The 15,527-nt window shown below is 30.1% G+C and overlaps 1 protein-coding gene across 10 annotated transcripts in view; it reads left to right on the forward strand.

Annotated features, from left to right (window-relative positions):
- LOC142323445 (SAGA-associated factor 11 homolog) overlaps positions 1–15,527 on the forward strand; it is a 94,029-nt gene that overhangs the window by 4,304 nt on the left and 74,198 nt on the right. For 9 of the 10 annotated variants that reach the window (XM_075363071.1, XM_075363065.1, XM_075363073.1 and 6 more), the window contains exon 2: positions 3,878–4,007. The exons of the other annotated variant lie outside the window; for it this stretch is intronic. The gene's annotated coding sequence lies outside the window, so the exon portion shown is untranslated. The remainder of the gene's footprint in view (positions 1–3,877; positions 4,008–15,527) is intronic. 10 annotated transcript variants of the gene reach the window in all.

The raw sequence follows: 15,527 nt of genomic DNA on the forward strand, positions 1-15,527 counted from the left end.
ATACGAGGGATACCTCTAAAGTAAAGACCACTGGGAAATTTCTCTCCTTAAGGTTGGAGAACCTGTGTGGTTCATGGCCACGGTAGTAATGTACACACTGCACTGTTATCTGTAAGTTGTCGCGTTGTAGTATGTTTGATTGCGTGTGAGTTATTACGTTATAAAATGAATAGGAAAATCGATGTTGCCGCCGACATACGTGGAGTCATACGTGTTTTTAAACAATCAAAACGTTAAGCCGGCTGAAAATTCATAGGCAGTTGGTTGCTGTGTACGGAGATAATGTAATGAATGAAAGAAACGCTCGAAAATGGTGTGAAAGGTTTAGAAATTACAGAATTAATGTGCATGATGAAGAACGTTCGGGGAGGCGCTCGATAATCACCGAGGACTTGTTGAAATGCGTCGATGATAAAATCAGAAAATATCGTCACTCAGCGATTTCCGACGTGGCCCTTCTTTTTCCTGATGTTTTAAGAGCTGTTATTGTTCGAATCGTTCATGACCATTTAGACTTCAGAAAGGTTTGTGCACGTTGAGGGCCGCACGTCTTAACGGAACGTCACAAAAAATCCCAAAAAGGTGCCCCATGAAGAAACTGAGAAACTTTCAGGACATGTTCTACCGGTGAAAATAATGAAAAAAGTTCATGTAAATATAGGTTTGGAAACGCTTTGTTTTCGAATTACGGCTAGCGAATGATTTCGCCCGGGATCTCAGCTCTTCTAATAAAAATAAGCCTTAGTGTAATTTTTTGGACCCAAATTAAAGAGTAAAATTTTTTATTTTTTTATGTATTTTGAGCTGGGAAATAAGATAAGACAGGTCCCAGAACTTTAACTCCAGTATAGTTTTTAAGATATCCGACGTAAAACGCAAAATTCGGTGTTAAAAAACAGGTTTTTTAAGCTCGTAGAACGATAGCTTTGTTAAATGACTGATAAGTGCGGAAAATTTAGTAACAAAACTTGCAGAAAAATAATGTAAATACAGCTAATAAAAACTTTTAAAAATCGATTGTTTATTGAAGAAAAATAGACGGAGAATCGTATTATTTTTCTGTTCCTAATAAGTATTATTCTTAATATAGAAAAACAGAAAAATAAAATACATGAAATGATAAGTGGTAACAGAATTACAAACCTCTGTACAGTAATTGTTCGAAATTCCCTCCTTCAATATGTACACAACACTCAGCCCGACGTAAAATATTTCCGGTGGTTTTCCGTGTCATCTCAGGATCGTTTCGTATAAATTCAATAGCATTTCGTATTTTAACCGGTAACTCTTCTTTAGTATTATCGTTTTCATATGGCTCGAAAGAAAGTAATCTAGTGGCGTTATGTCAGGTGATCGTGGTGGCCAATCGATTGCTCCACCGCGTTTAATCCAGTTTAAGAAATTAGCATTCAAGTGATTTCTAGCTATTAAAGAAAAATGTGGCGTTGCGCCATCGTGCTGTAAAATCATTTGCAATCAAGTTTGTATAGGTACAACCTCCAAACAAAGCCGTAAAATTATTTTTCAACGAATGAACGTTCGCATTTTCCGTATAAGGGTTTCACGTTTTCATTGAAAATAAACGGTCCCAGAATTTTGCCATAATTAATGCCACACAAAAAAAACAATGTGAAATCTGTGTTGGAAACTAGTTGCCGTAGAACCATGTGGATCGTCTTCCCTCCATAATTGATTATTTTTAGAATTGAAGACTCTGTTTCTCATAAAAGTGGCTTAATCAATAAATAAATTTGAATTTATCTTATCAGCGTTGTCTAGAAGCTAATGACAGGCGTTTAACCGGTGGGGGTAATTAGTTGACCGAAAATTTTGAACCTTATGCAGGCGGAAAGGATAAAGATTTTCTTTTCGTAAGATGCGCCATGCTTTGTTTTTTTTTACAAACCAATGCGACATGAAATTCGCCTTGTACTACTGCCTGGGCTGCGCTGCATATTCTGAATCACAATTTGTTCATCATTAACTCGATTTACTTGACGTTCAACAGAAAACGAACGCGTTTTTAATGACCCTTCCGTTCGTAAATGTTGATACACCGAAGAATGTTTATTTGGTACAGAAAAAATAATACGATTTTATGTCTATTTTTCGTCTGTTTGCTTCAATAAAAATCGATTTTTAAAAGTTTTAATTGGCTGTATAAGTTTTGTCACCAAATCTTCCGCATTTATCAGTCATTTAACAAAGCTATTGTACTACAAACCTAAAAACTTATTTTTCGACACCGAATTTTGTGTTTTACTTCGGATATCTTAAAATCTACTGGAGTTATAGTTCTGAGACTTGTTTTATCCTATTTCCCAGCTCAAATTGCATAAAAAAATCACCGACTTTACTCCTTAACTTGGTTCCCGAAAATTACAATGAGGCTTTTTTTTATTAGAAGAACTGAAATCCAGGCGAAATCTTTCGCTAATCGCAACTTGAAAACAAAGCGTTTCCAGACCAGTATCTATATGAACCATTTTCAATACTTTCACCGGTAGAATATGACATTAAAGTTTCTCTGTTTCTTCATGGGACATTCTGTATAACCACCAAATTTGCCCCTCAATTTGGGCATGAAGATTTCTGAGTGGCTGTATTTTACCCTCGGAGCAGAAATATGGATAAAAAATTTTGCTAGCTTTTTGGTTATATTAATGTACTGTATCAGCTAAAAGTATTTCTGTGCTGCATTGAATCACCTGCATTTATTTCTACGTTCATTTTAATTATTTTGTGTTAACTATGTATCGTGTATGTGTAAGTATTCATTTTCAGAGACTGCTAGTAAATTGAATTTTTATCAATTGTTGTTTTTCCATAATTCGAATATTCAGTTCAGTTTTTGTTATTTATTTCATAGTTTACATTTTACATATTAATTTTTCTGTTTATATCCATTTCGTGTATAAATTTTACAATTTTATTATTGGAATTTATTTTTTTATGTATTCATTATGTAACAATGGATTGTTTACAGTGCAAAGATAGCATAATCTACCCGTAAAATATATTAGTGTGAACATTATACAAATTAGTTTTCATTCAAAGTACCATAGAAAATTTCATATGTGATGCAGGTAGTGGAGAAATCACGGGTACTCAATGTGGTCATCTACGACATAATTTTTCTTCTCTTTTTTTTTTTTATGTACTTTTTGTCTTTATCTACTGATGATGTTTAACAATTGAAATGGCCATCTAGTTTTAGAATTTAAATAAAATGCTTTTGTGAACAGCTTTTTAATGTTTTCTTGTTTTCCAGTTTATTTCAGTTGTCATTTGACATAACTCTTGTTTTTAAGTATGGCATTCCAGCTTTTTGAACTTGATGAACATCTGAATAAGCTTGTAAAAGCTGAAAAAGAAAAATTTTTAATTTCTGCTGATATTTTTTTTTTTAATAAACGCAGGAGAGAAAAGTTTCGTCCAAAATTTATGAAGATTATATTATTTTTTTTATATATTCTGTTTCCTCATTATCTACTGATAATAATTGTTTTTACAATCAGAATAGCCACCTAGTTTTAGAAGTTTACTAAATGGTACAAGAACATTTTGCTTTTCCAATTTTTTTATGGTGCTTAATTAAATTCAAAATAGTTCTGTCGTTAGGTCTCTTATAATAGTAATGAGTCTATTTCTTTATGAAATCAGGTCATTTTTAATTCTTCTTTAATTTGTTTTTTATTATTTATATGATTTGATTAATAATGTTGCATAGATGAATATTGTAGATGTTATAATCAATCATTTTTGTGTTTTCATTTGCATCAATAATTTTAATTTATTTATGTACTCATAAAAATTTGTTATATTTAATGTGTTTGATAAATTAATTTTTATTGTAAGGATTTATCTGTTATTTTAGAGACAAAGAAAAAAAGTAGTTTTTAAGTCAATAAGAGGTCTCTTGGGGATTCCTGATTTGTTAATTTTTGAAGTCCAGTCAAGTTAATTTTGAGTGTTAGTTTATCTGGAAGTCTGAAGTGGTATTTCAGGTGATTATTATATTTAATTTTTTTTTTTATCCTGCAAATATTTTGTTTGCTAATTAGTTTAAAATATTTATTTGCCATATATTTTATTCCTGTAAATTAGTTGTCTGTAATATGTTAGTTAATTAATTTAATGTACATTTTTATATACATAATAACTGGTGCATCTGTTTTATCAGATTTTAACATTATAGAATCATTATTGTTTAATTGATTCTTTTTTTGAAAAATATCAGGTTTACTAATAAATCATATTATTTATTATGATTCTGTTTATTTACTGATGACATTTACTTTTTATTTTCATCATTTATTTTATTAAAATCAATTTCAGTACATACTTAAGTAGTTTTAATTATATTAGTTATGTTATTTTCAATTAGACTGAACTTTAAAAGCATTAGTGGTAATTAACTTTTCATTGTCATTAAAAAAATTTTAATCTGCATGACCCCGAATTGGAATCCTTATGTTACAGGGAAGGGGTGTAGTAAAAAATTATACTATATATAAAATTGTTACCTGCACACTTTAATTATCCTATATATTAGTAATTATCCTATATAGAAGAGCAATGTTTTTTTTCGGCAGTCATGTTTTTTAATTTTTATTTTCTCATGTTACAATTTCTCTCTATTTTTCTAGACAAATGTTGATGTATTTCTATTTTGTTATTCATGGAATTACACTCCTATCATACTCAATGTAGTTTATATAATGTATAATTATTTAGATAGATAATTTATAATTTTGCATTTCTTCATGAATTTGTTTTTTAATGTGATTATGGATTGTATATCCTGATAAATTTATTAGGTTTATACCTATAAATATGAGTAATATAATTCATTATTGATTCCGCTATTTTTAAAGTAAATTTTATTATGAATCTTTCTGAAAATTTTTTTGTTGTTTTTGAAATAGTAAGTATAGTTTTTCATTTTATAGTAACATATTCTAGTTTGATGTGTGATGGGAATTCTTTATTGAAATTCATTCTATTTATTGTATTCTTCAATTTAAAATACCATTGATTGAAAAGCACGGTTTTGCGTGGATAGTGTTCATTGCAATTTTATAAAGTTCATCTTTATTAAAGTACTATAATAATCCAATTATTTGTGATTTATATCATTAATTATCCACCATACTACAAATTTGAAGCAATGATAGTCTCTTACTTATTTTAAAAAGGTTTTGCATCCAGTCCCATGAAAACAGGATGCTTTATGTATACATATAATTAACAGTGGTATAAAAAAAGTAATCTGGTTCTAATTAATTTTGCAGTGCAAAATTATAAAATAATTGCAAAAAACTGTAACATTTATTGTTTTTTTTTTTTTTTTTGTTAATAGCAATATTGGACTAGTCATAAAAAATATTAAAAAAAATAATTGAACACACATTTTATTTAATTACATAAGCACATATTAGGCTACATAAAAAAAAAAAAAAATAATGTTAACATACCTTAAATATGATAAGATTTTCTTATTTTTTTCCTTTTATGTGAAATCAGATCTTTTTTTAATAGCAACCAGTGGTCACCCATCATTGCTGTGTCTCATCAGCCTTAATGTCCTGTTAGAATCTCTTACCTTATTCATCGCAAACTGTGTCAGATTTCCTGGAAAAAAATCGATAAGTTAATCTAGAAAGTGTATTTTTTTAGCAACATTTAACGTCCCATGGCGTAGTAGGCCTTAAGAAGCTCCTGAAGTAGGGTTTTGTTTTATTCTTTCTTTTACCTAAAAATTTTTTTATCGCTTTCACTAATCATTTTCGTGCTGCTAATTCTTTTTGGTTTTCTTTCAAAAGCTGGATCATAAATCATTTTTCTAATATCAGTCGTTGTAAATAATATCCTCATTAACTTAGCCTTCATGTTTTTTTGGTAAAGGTTCTGTTAAATGTTGGAAACCTTCATATTCTTTATTCATGGCCTTTATAAAATTTTTCATCAATCATCACTTGATGTGAAGCGGAGGAAGAAGACTCTTCCCAGGTTCAGCAAGAAGGGCATATAAGACATTTTGATCATCTACTTCAAAAGATCTCTTTGGCTAGCCTTTACAAAATATTGCTTTGTTATAAATATACCCTAAATATTAAAAACAACAATATTTTGTTAACTATCTTGAAGACACATTAATGACTTTCTATGACTTTTACTATGACTTTCAAATCCCCAAAGACTTGCTAATTAAACTGCTCGTTCTTATACTATTCAGAATAGCAACTTTGTAATCGTATGTTTCTTTCACAAAAACTAAATAAGCAACTGGTGTAGATGTCTTCTTGTTGCTATTGTGGAGTAATACTGTTTTTAGGGTACATTTAGATTAATCAATAAAAAGGTGTCATTCTGTAGATTTAAATTCCTAGTTCAGTTATTAACTTGATGTCAAAACATACACATAGAACTCTTTCAATTTTATAAAACACTGAGAAAGCAGCATTTCATTTTCCAAAGAATTTGTTCCATCGGAAAACAGTTTCCATTTTTTCTTTTTTCTTTTTGCTTTCTAGAGATGAGAAGTTCAGTCTGCTTTTTTGTAGTCCCATGTTACCCACTGTAGAATTACTGCGCAGTGCAGGTGAGGAAGCGATTAATAGATTATACAAACTGGTGTGTAATATTTATGAAAAAGGGGAATTTCCGTCAGACTTCAAAAAAAGTGTTATAGTAATGATACCAAAGAAAGCAGGGGCAGATAAATGTGAAGAATACAGAACAATTATTTTAACTAGTCATGCATCAAAAATCTTAACTAGAATTCTATACAGAAGAATTGAGAGGAGAGTGGAGGAAGTGTTAGGAGAAGACCAATTTGGTTTCAGGAAAAGTATAGGGACAAGGGAAGCAATTTTAGGCCTCAGATTAATAGTAGAAGGAAGATTAAAGAAAAACAAACCAACATACTTGGCGTTTATAGACCTAGAAAAGGCATTCGATAACGTAGACTGGAATAAAATATTTCAGCATTTTAAAAAAATTAGGGTTCAAACACAGAGATAGAAGAACAATTGCTAACATGTACAGGAACCAAACAGCAACAGTAACAATTGAAGAACATAAGAAAGAAGCCGTAATAAGAAAGGGAGTCCGACCAGGATGTTCCCTATCTCCGTTACTTTTTAATCTTTACATGGAACTAGCAGTTAATGATGTTAAAAAACAATTTAGATTCGGAGTAACAGTACAAGGTGAAAATATAAAGATGCTACGATTTGCTGATGATATAGTAATTCTAGCCGAGAGTAAAAAGGATTTAGAAGAACCAATGAACGGCACAGATGAAGTCCTATGCAAGAACTATCGCATGAAAATAAACAAGAACAAAACAAAAGTAATGTAATGTAGTAGAAATAACAAAGATGGACCACTGAATGTGAAAATAGGAGGAGAAAAGATTATGGAGGTAGAAGAATTTTGTTATTTGGGAGGTAGAATTACTAAAGATGGACGAAGCAGGAGCGATATAAAATGCCGAATAGCACAAGCTAAACAAGCCTTCAGTAAGAAATATAATTTGTTTGCATCAAAAATTAATTTAAATGTCAGGAAAAGATTTTTGAAAGTGTATGTTTGGAGTGTCGCTTTATATGGAAGTGAAACTTGGACAATCGGAGTATCTGAGAAGAAAAGATTAGAAGCTTTTGAAATGTGGTGCTATAGGATAATGTTAAAAATCAGATGGGTGGATAAAGTGACAAATGAAGAGGTATTGCGGCAAATAGATGAAGAAAGAAGCATTTGGAAAAATATAGTTAAAAGAAGAGACAGACTTATAAGCCACATACTAAGGCATCCTGGAATAGCCGCTTTAATATTGGAAGGACAGGTTAATAAGGAAGGGAAAAATTGTGTAGGCAGGCCACGTTTGGAATATGTAAAACAAATTGTTAGGGATGTAGGATGTAGAGGGTATACTGAAATGAAACGACTAGCACTAGATAGGGAATCTTGAAGAGCTGCATCAAACCAGTCAAATGACTGAAGACAAAAAAAAAAGTTACCCACTGAATCATGTAATTAATTTTGACAGCAGGTAAGATGCATGGTTCACTGGTTATCTGTGAATTATAAGCAGCATCACAACTATTCTCAGAAGGATCTATATTTTCATGAACTTGTGTTTATCATTGCCACTAAGCTCTGATATGGTAGTATCATCCATCTCAGTGGCAGAAGCTGTATCAGTAAGTCTTATCCAAGATAAACTGCTTTAAGAGCAGATAACACATTTGGATGTTTAATTTTATGTTATTTTTCTTATACAAAAACCAATTATGATAAACATAATAAATTATAGGAATTTTTAATATTTTTCTGTGTTCATAAGTCATCAAAATGATTGGTCGAATCACACCACATTTTAAGGATAACAAAGGAGCATAGAGCTTCTGTTACTTTTTTTTTTTTACATTGAACTAATTATAAAGCAGCTTACACAACAAACATGAGAAGCCCAATTTTTATCTTGATCCCAATTTTACAACCAAATACAGAAAATTAAGTTTTTTCTGTTCTTCTGTTTTAGATCTACCTTGTAACTTTAATACAAAACACCGACAAATGTAAGAAAACTTATCCGGTAAAGTCTTACAAGATATGCAGTGAAAACTTGAAATTTTGAAAGTAAAAGGTATTTAAAAAAACACACGATCTCACTGAACAAAAACTGTCTCTGTACTAGGAGTAAACACAGACAAAAACAACATTCCTATACCTTACCACTAACCTCCAAAGTTGCCAACTGCAATGTAATGAAAATATTAAATTATAATAGAGGGTGGAAATTAATGAAACATTAACATAAAAATTTGGTGGGTTGGAACTTTTTCAATTGTTGATATTTAAATTACAAATAAAATAAATAGTAAAAATAATAATTTGGTCCAGCACCACTAATGGAAATCATCTATTAAAACAAAATAGTGAGTTTATTATGAACTGGGCAATTTGTATAATTTTTTTATCACATGAGCTGAATGAGGAGTAGCGTTGTCATGAAGAAAAACGACCCCATTTTATGTATGGTAAGATATTCCTATGGATTATTATGGTTATTGTCGATGAGCTAATACATAATTACCCAAAAGCCGTTATTGAATCCAAAAAAATAGCAATAGCCCTTTTGTTTTGGTCTATAGACATCAATATGTTGGAATTTAAATAATAGAATCTTGTGTCCTAATGTTGCTACAAAAACCACATTCGCTTTCTGAAATAATTCCATTTTTTCCCCCATAAAATATTCAGTTGATATTTAACTACTTCATCTAAAATTTTAGCAAATTCTAAAATCACAGATATAAGTAGAGTTTTATCTCCCTTTTTATAAACTGGGCTTAGCAGAGTGTTCTTAAAGTCTGTTAGGAAAATTCCTTGCTCTAAGTTTAAATCAGATGTATGGGCTAAGGACATAAAATATGTATTTTTTTGATCAAATTAAACATTTTAGCAATAATACCTTCATATCCACATCTCTGTTAATGTTAATCTGTCAAAATACCCTCCAACAATCTGTGGTACTTAGTAAAAAGAGTTAATGTTGGTCCATTAGCCAGAGGATCAATGTTTTCTGGTAATTTTTCATTACAAAATTAATTATTAAAAATATTTTCACTTAGGAAAAAAAGGTTCTTTATTTATATCAACATTCACATCGGTATCCTTGATTAGTTTTATTTTTCTCTTGCAGCCTATTTTACTCTCAGTTTCAATTACTGTCTTCCAAGTTGTTTTATTATCTGATCCTAAAAAGCCAATGTCTTGTAAAACTCAGTTTTTGTTACAGTAAGATTACATATTTCAATTTACTTGGATACTTTTCTAGCAGTCTTTTTTAATTTTTTATTGTTTAGGTGACAACAAGACCAAGAAGTGTTTCTTTTTTTTTTTTTTAATTGAAACTACCGAAATGTTATTTAAAAACATTTTTCAACTTAGAAGAATTACTATTGATTATTTTTTTGCACTTACTAGCTTTAGGATTCAGTATAGTTCTAATAAATGTATCTATTGCTATATCACTATTTAAATTATTCAAAACATCAGACTATTTCTCCTCTTTCATTAAACAAAATAATTTATTGTAGTTTACAGCCAAGTATTCACATCTGTCTTTTCAGTTTTGACGCAACTGTGCACCAACATAATGACAAAATGAATTGTTATGCAATAATAGAGCGTTGACAATTAGTGTAATATATTTTTCTTAGTTCTAACAAATATACAAAACATATAAACTATAGCCACTACGGCTTACTCTGATAAAAGCATCTGTAGAAGACAAAACCTTATTTTCAAACTTTAAAGAAATAGAATGTCTTTATTTATCTGTATTTGTATCTTAAATATGCATTTTTATATCTCTCACAATAAAAACAATTGTTCCAGCTTCTTAACTAGTCAGGAATATGATGATATGATTCAGAATTAAAAACACTTGTATTGTTGCTAGGATATCTAAGAGGTATGACAATAAAGTTTGTGGACTCATTTTATTATAAGCGCAATGGCAACACTGGGATGTTGGCAGCAGTGACACACTGATTGTTTGCATTTCATTCAATTGTTTTCAGTTTGCTTGACATCATGCTGAGTGTAGCTCTGTTTCTATACACATGTATATTACTTTTGTGGTGATGGAAATCAGTCATTATTTTGAAGAGCTGCAAGTTGTGATGAAATCCCATGTGAAAGAGAGGGGAAACTGCATCTGGGGATTCTTAAAATGAAGAGATCCTGTTTATGGAGACCATCTTGTAAAAAGATGGTCTCCAAATGGGTGGCAAGGTTCAGAGAGGAGAGAACTTCAACAGAAGACTATGAACATTTGGGGCGCCACCCCCCCTCACTGTTCAAAATTATGTTTCTGTGCAGAAATTTAAACAAACCATTGCCTCACAGTCACAGATGTCACTGAGATTACTGGAATCAAACAAGAAACCATGCACCTCATCCTCACACAAGAATTGGAAATGACTGAATGTTGTGGAATGATTGTTCCAAAAAACTTGTCAGGTGAACAAAAGGAACATTGTTTGCGTGTTTGTCAAAATTAGTTGGAGAATGCAGACATCTTTCAAATTATGATAATAGGATACAAAACTTGGATTCATGAGTACATTCCTGAGACAAAGAAGCAGAGCATGGAATGGAAAAAACAAAATGAGCCACAGACAAAAAAAGCCAGGATGTCAAAGTCAAAAACCAAGGCAATGCTACTGGTTTTTTTTTTACTTGTTTGGAATTGTGCTCCAAGAATAAGTTCCACATGGTCACAGTTAATTCCTGCCTACTACCTGGAAGTAATGAAATGTCTGAATGAAAGAGTTTGCAAAAAGAGACCCAATTTGTGGAAAGACTAATCAGGTTGCTTCACCACAATAATACAGCCATTATTGTCAAGCAGTTTTTACCCAAAACGACCACCATGGTCTTTGAACAACCCACCTACTAAACGGATTTGGAAAAGGCAAATGGAGAAGTTCATTATAGATCAGAGGGAGTACTTTGAAGGATGCAGTGTATAATTATATTACTTTTTTCAATAAATGATTTTTATAGCAATGGTCCATGAACTTTATTGACATATCTCATATATATATTAACTGATATAAATAGTTTCATCATCATTCTTGAACTCCATTAATATGGAGTTTATTTTTGTGACTTACTCCATTAAAATTCAACTCTATTACATTCCAAACATCTACTGAAATTGATGAAAATGTTACTACTCTGCCATTCTGAGTTGTGGGCACTCTTATTCACATTTCCTATAATACTATTACAACAAAATTCACATTAAAAAAAAAGTACTGCTAAAAAAGTCAAATTTTTAGAAATAATACAAATATTTATGTGGAATGTAATTTAATTTGAACTGCTATGAATAATGCTGTTACAATCCACGGTAGACTCACAGATACTTGTGACTATAACAGTTACAGAATCGTAATTTTTCATTTCTTAAAAATTTACTGTTTAAATTATATTAAAATAAAATGAGCAAAAAAAAGGGAATGAAAACTGGGGCGCACAGCATGAAAAAATTCCAAATGATGCTGGAGAGTCCTAACTGTCTTTTGAAATTATAAGAGATTATATTCATTAAAATCTGTACTCTTGGTAAATTAGTGAAAATACAGATTTCATATATAAAATCTGTAAAAATCTATATATATATATATATATATATATACGTTATTTTTCTAAAATCGATCCTTTCAGAAATCATATTCATGTGAACTATACAAATTATATTAATCCGATCAACCCAAGTTCAGAATTAATAAAATGAAGTAAAATAGGATGACACCTACCTTATTCCATAAGCCAAGCAAGTGCACTTTCATGAGTACCTCTCATCAGTTGCTCTATAATTTTTCAAATTTTTGTTGCAAATTACACATTAAGATTAAAATTATACATTGCAAATTGCACATTAAAATTAAAATTGAGATTTAAATTGTTAAAAGATACTAAATTTGTATGAATATCGGATATTGAATGTGTATTATTAATAAGATGATCAGAAACATTAGAAAAATCCAGTTTTTACTTTTATAATATCTAAGTGTTCATCAAATCTAGTTTAGATATTAAAGAACACTTTAAATATTGTAAAAGTAGAAAATTGGGTTTCTCTAATGTTTCTGATCATCTTATTAAATATAAACATTGAATATTCGATATTAATACATACGATACAAATAATACAATACATTATGATACGATATTAATACAATACAATACAAATTTAGAAGTACTGGAAATTAAGAAATACAATATTAATACAAATAATAGAGTTTTTTTGACATTTTAGAAAGATTTTACATTTATAAATATAAAAGTAAATTTAATTTGATCAACCCACATATAGAATACGAGAATGTCACAATCATAAAAGCTGCTGTAGATAGCAGCACTTCTTTAGACATTGATAATTCATAATATTTCAACTGTGCACAGTCACATATCTTTGGCTTTCAGTAAATTATTAGAGAATTTAATGAAATAAACATTTGTGTTTCATAGTCTAAAGGTATGTATACAAGTCCACACTTATATCCATATAATATCTGTATCATGTTATTTATGTTTGTTGAACATTGTAATTTATACAACAAATATTAAACAGTTTTAAAGATCCATAGCATTCCTATTTTTAGCTGTAAAAGATATGGAACATAAATCATTCTGTAACATAACTTCCAGCAGGAATATCTATTGTGAACAAATTCTAATAAAATATGAACTTGGGACTTATCACAGTTTCAAGCATGGGGTGACACTTAAAATCAAAACTTCAATCTATTTTTACTGATGAATTTAACATTATGTATATAATCTGAGAAACATAAAAACAGAAAAGTAAAAAAAAACACATAACGTACTCATTTGTATTCACTGGACTGGTGATTTAGAAACAAATATTTTTATAAATCTGTATTTAAAAATGATTATATGATAAAGATTTATGCAATTTGTACACTACAGAAACTTTTTTTTTGTAAAAAAAAAAGCAGCTTTAAATTACAATAAATAATGAAAGGAAACTCATCTATTTTCACAGACAAATATTGCCACGCAATAAGACAGCATTACTAGGTAGGAAACTGGTAATACAAAAGCCAAAAAAATAAACAGATTAAAAGCATATATTCAAAAGATAAGTGCTCAGAGTTATTTAGTTTTTGAGAAATAGATACTGGTTGAAATATTTTTCTTTTTTAAGCTATGTTCTGGCAAGTAATTCTGCAAGATAACTACTATTTGACACAATTCTTCTTTTTACATTTTATTTCAACAGTATTATTTTCTTCTTCATCTGTTTTTGTTCATACATGGAATGGAGATTCCTCCAGTCCACTGTGTCCATCATTGAAATATAAAAACAAAACATAATTAAAGTTATTAAAGAAGTAGTAATGATATAGTAAAAGCTAAATGTGTTCATCAACCTAGATTTGTTCAATGTAAGATCATTGTTAGGTAGGGAATTTTATGTGTGTAATAAATTATTAAATGATTCCTACCTGCCTTTTTCCTCAGACATTTAGCAGTGACATAATCTGCAGGTAGTATTGATACATAACTGAGGAATAACCTTCTATTCGAAACATAGCATGTTCACATATTAACTATTTCTTGTGGGAAGATTTACTATAAATTATCAGTTTCTTGACAAAAGTTATGCATTACTTGGCTTTCTTTCTATTATTACCTGAATATGATCATTGAAATATTTATGTTGCAAGCATAAACCTGCTTGTGGTGAAATTTGTGAACTTGTTCTCTCTCAAGTTTCATACTAATCTTTACTCAGCACTTTCATCAGAAATGTGCTGTTTGATAACAAGTCTTATCTGTTATAGCATCAATATCTTTTATGCCACAACTTTTTACTCAGTCATTTTTCAACAGTGGCAGTGTGTTATGTTGTTTTCTTGTGTGAAGTAACTTGTCTACACATTATTGGTCATTTTATCTCTTGTTCTTTGTCTCATCATTTAGTAATGGGCAAAAGAAAATGTGTGTTTAATGTTAACCTACAACAGGATTACAAATTTTGTAATTGTGTAATGACAGTAACAATGAACATGTTTATTGCACACTATGTACTGGAGAATTTTCTGTTGCACATAAAGGAAAGAATGATATTGAAGACCATGTGAAAACAGCTAAACATAGGAATGCTATTAATGCTACTGCTTCAGCAAGTAGGAGATTTTTTTAAAGCCAAAGATGGGAATAATAATAACAGTGATCTGGAGTGTACTGTTAAAAAAGCTACATTTTCATACCACACTGCTAGACACGAACTCAGTTTTAAAACATCAGACTGCACATCTAAACTGGTTAAAAAATCACATGACCCAAAATTTTCATTTGCTAGAACCAAAACTGAGGCAATTATTGTTAATGTTATTTCACCATTTATATTTGATAATGTGTTGCATTCTCTGGAAAACATTAATTATGTTACAGTAACAATGGATAGCTCAAACAGAAGTGAAGTAAAACTTGTTCCGATTGTTGTAAGATATTTCAGTCTGTAGGAGGGAATTCAAGTTAAACTTTTAAATTTTGATGAAGTGTCAGATGAAACTGCTCAAATTTTGATTTAGTATCTTTTGCAGTGTATGAAAAAATACAGACTTGAAGAAAAGTTGATTTGTTGTACTGCTGATAGCACTAACAGTAATTTTGGTGGTGTGAAGAGAAAGGGGAATGAAGATGTATTTAGAAAAGTTCAGAGTGATTTAGATAGGCCTATTTTAGGAATTAGTTGTTCAGCCCACATTGTACACAATTCAGTACAAACAGTATGTGATTCTCCACCCCCTGGACGAAGAAGTTGTTATAAAAATTTTTAAATATTTTCACATGTATACAGTAAGAGTAACAAAACACAAGGTTCCTTAGTTTGTTACCTGCAATAGAAAGCATTCTTTCCATTTTTGATGGCCTAAAATCATACTTCTTATCTTGTGACAAATACC

Source organism: Lycorma delicatula, chromosome 4, assembly GCF_047948215.1.
Source record: "Lycorma delicatula isolate Av1 chromosome 4, ASM4794821v1, whole genome shotgun sequence".
NCBI classification, from domain to species: domain Eukaryota; kingdom Metazoa; phylum Arthropoda; class Insecta; order Hemiptera; family Fulgoridae; genus Lycorma; species Lycorma delicatula.